This window comes from Capsicum annuum, chromosome 1 (genome assembly GCF_002878395.1).
Source record: "Capsicum annuum cultivar UCD-10X-F1 chromosome 1, UCD10Xv1.1, whole genome shotgun sequence".
Taxonomy (NCBI): domain Eukaryota; kingdom Viridiplantae; phylum Streptophyta; class Magnoliopsida; order Solanales; family Solanaceae; genus Capsicum; species Capsicum annuum.
The window spans coordinates 139,427,643-139,431,707 of NC_061111.1; positions in this window are offsets into that span (position 1 = coordinate 139,427,643).

Here is a 4,065-nt window from a genome sequence, read left to right on the forward strand (position 1 = left end):
CTGGGAGTTAAAAATAATTCTTAATGTGGAAGCTATACTCATCAAAATCTAATTTCTTTTTTTAAGAATCGATCGGTAAGGGTGGTTTTGTCTTGGTTAAGGTATGGGCGGTTCTTAGGGGCTTAGTACTTTGACAAATCCCCTCTTATTCTATTAAAACATGATGATTTTTCCAACATATACTTGAATTATGGTTTTAGACTAGAATTGTATTTCTTGGGGTATTATAATGTCTCCCCTTTAGGGTCATTCATCCTCGAATAGAAACTAAGTCAGTTGGAAGGTTAGGGTAAAATATCTTCAATTCCCAAATTTTATAACCACTTCTCCTGATATTGTAGGAAACCTTCTACAATATTTGTACCTAAAATTCATAGATTAAGTTTCTATGAGTTGAGCATTGGAATAGTACTAGATCAATAACTAAATCATAGGCTAATTTTGAGACACATACACATGGTATGGCATGGGAAAAGTTGGGTGACATGAAATAGAAAAAATTAGTTAATTAAGGGAAACTATTATCTCCAACTAGGACAAAGCTCGAAGGAAAAAAATAGGGGTACTTGCGCATCATGTCTGTCTCTGCTTCCCAAGTAGCCCCCTCAACTAACAGATTTTGCAAAAGGGCTTTTACCTAAGAAACTTCTTTATTACTTAACCTTTTAACCTGATGTAAAGGATTGCAATAGGAACCTCTTCATAAGAGAGACTATCTTTCATGCCAACCCTTTCTAAGTTCATGATGATGCGAGATCACCAATGCACTTATTCATTAAGGAACATGAAAGACTAGAGGCACTACTACTAAATTCGCCAGCAAATCTAACTCAGAGACCACTTTTCCAAAACAAACCTACAATCTCATAAGGTTCATAAATTTGGAACTTATCTTTCCTTACTTCTAGAACCTTATCACCCTTTCATAGGTAAGACTTTTAAGTAGACCAAATAACCAATAGAAAACTCAAGCTCCCTTCTTCTCATATTTATATAGGATTTTTTATGGCTCTAAGCTATTCTCAACCTATCTTTAATCATCTAAACTTTCTCCATAGCCTCATGAACTGAGTCTGGCCCTATCAATACAATTTCACTATTTTTGAATCAACCTACAGGAGATCTACACCTCCTTCCATAAAGATCCTTAAATAGTCAATCTGAATAGTAGAGTGATAATTGTTATTATTTGTAATCTTGATAAAAGGTAGATGATCATCCCAACTACCCTTTAAATTAATCACGTATGCTCTCAACATGTTCTTTAGGTTTAAAATAGTTCTCTTCTCCTAAGAAACTATCTACCACTTCTTGCTCCTAAGTACATACGCAAGTGTATGTAGTCTCACCAAGTAATATAGTGGCCTTTTACAAGCAAAATATTGATCCCTTAGGGACTTGTATTAACAACTATACCATGCTAGTCCAACTATTAAGATTAAGTCACTACTAATGTAACCAAAAGTAATTGTAAGTTAAAACTAAGATTAAACTAAACAATGCTATAAAGTAAGGGGTTGAAAATTTATGAGGAAAAGATTAGGGATAAGGCATTGTGAATATCGTACTAAGCTATAAACTTTGTTAGTTAGGTAGATTATATTAGTTGTTGGGTCACTGGGTTCATACGATGTCTTTGGAATTTTGAACCTCTACTCAATTATTTAAATTAGCCCCACAATTACATCAATGATCGGGGATGAAAAAACATAGTTAAATACATTCATATTTTCATCTTTTACTTTAACCTAATAGAGGACATATGTATATTCTTATCCTACTTTGTAGGAACCTTAAGGGTTGCAACACACAATCAGGGATCAGGTCCCTCAGATTCAATAATAGGCAATAAAACAATATAGTCCAGGAGAATTAAAGATTGTGCAAGAAGAGTAAAAACATAAGATTTTTATGTGGAAACCCAGGAAGGGAAAGACCATGGATCACCCTCATAAGCACTAAGGAAATCCACTATAATCAACCTCCTAATTATAGTGTAGATTTCAGCCTACCTCTAGGCTCATTTTGCTAGTAGCAACTGTACTACAAGCTCATCTTGGTAACCTTATCAAGGACTCTCTCTATTGATTAACTCCAATTAGTCATAATCTTAGGCAACTCTACCTAAGCACCTCTCTCAACAAAAGAAAAAATCATTACACTTATACAAGAGTAATTCATTTACAACTCAAAACTCATTGAAAACTTTTTCTATTTAAGCACTCATAAAGCTAAGAACTTGAGCAGTGTTGAAATAGGTTTTTTTCTGCCTCTCTTCACTCTTTTTCATTGCAAAAAAACTGATTTGATAAATATGAATTTTTTTCTTTTATAGATAAGTGGTGATTAGTGATGAAATATCATTAAACCAACCATACTGTACCTTGCACATCTAGGGACCTGGTCCCTTGCAGTTAGCTGCTTAGAAATAAAACTACAAATACCAATTTTCCCCCTTTTTGATCATAACAAACCAACCATACAACTTTGAGCATTAATGCACATTCAACATATTTAATTAGTGATTATAACTTGAAGATAAATGTTCTCCCTATCATTATGCAGCACCAGGACCTAGTCCCTTATTGTTATTTATAGCAAAAACCTCTGATTTATTCCCTCTGTTATCATGAACCTTCATTTTGTGCATTTTCACACCTCCTGCACTTAAATACATCCCCTTATCAATATGACTCCCTTCAAATCTACAACTCAATTCACCTGGTACCTGGTCCCTACTATATAAACATTGTATACCTTCTTTTGGCATCATTGAAAAGTTAGAATAGTAAACCAAGAGTAATCATAGTACAAATTAGTCAAATCATGGTCATTGAGGCAAGACTAACATATAGAACAACTTTAAAGTAAAGAAGAAAAATGAAGATCACAAATAAAGATTCATTCATGATTAATCATGATAAGTACCAATACAGTAAGATAAAATAATCACCATAAAAATAACTATCTTTAAGGCCCATTATGTGAACCAAAATATAAAAATAACATAGATTGATGAGGAAATAAGGATAACATGGCTTAGGTAGAGGGAGGATTAGGAAAAAAGGACTTAAGAAACATCTCCATTCTTTCATTTTTAGTAGTTATAGTGTCCAACAACTTTTTTTGTAAGGTCCTTCACTTCAGCATCCAATCTTTGAAATTCACCAGTTGTTCTACCACTTTTGTCTGCAGTTTAGTATTTTTATCTGCAAGTTCATCAGTGGCACTAGTTTCGTCAGAAGACAATTTCTAATTCTGCATTTTTAGGTATATTATTTTAGTGTCCTTTATTTCTAACACAGTTCTCAATTACCCCAAAGTGATCAAATACATTGTTGAGGATAGACCTATATGGCATTCCATGTTTACATTACTTCCAATAGATTACCTTCTTCATGTGCTCTGGTAAGATTATTAACGAAAACTTACTCAGACATTTGATCAAGAACAAGTAAACACTAAAGTGAATTGTTTTTTTTTTAAACCTTGGTAGTAGGACCTTGTTGATGAACTCAAATACCAACTAATACTTATTTTTAAAAACTTTATTTTTACTTCAACTATTGATGTTCCTCTTATCTTTGATGAATTTATCATGAACTAAGTTAAGGGTTGCTTCTTCACAACTGTCCTCACACCTATTATAGGTTCATCCAAGATCTTACGCCATGATTTTTTACCTAGATTAATAATCTTCCCTTAGATTTGGGCATTCAGAGTTAGTCCATCTTCTGAGAATTCTATGGTGTAATAAAATTCCCTTATCTTATTTTCAAAAACCACTAGTGATGTTTGCTCAAAAATATATAGTCATCATTGGTGCTTGAAATAATCTACCAGCTTCCATTATTTCTAGCTTATCACATACCTTGGAATCAAAAGTTCTTTTTGACAGAACCTTATGAGTCATTAGAATTTTATTTCCTATTTATCGAGACACATTTTTTATCTCTTTCTTTAGTCTCATTACTTTCCTCTTCATTTTAGTCACAACTTTTTTCTTCTTTGAACCAGGTCCCTCAGCGTCTATACTTTTCTTTACAGCTATATATTTTTGGCTCA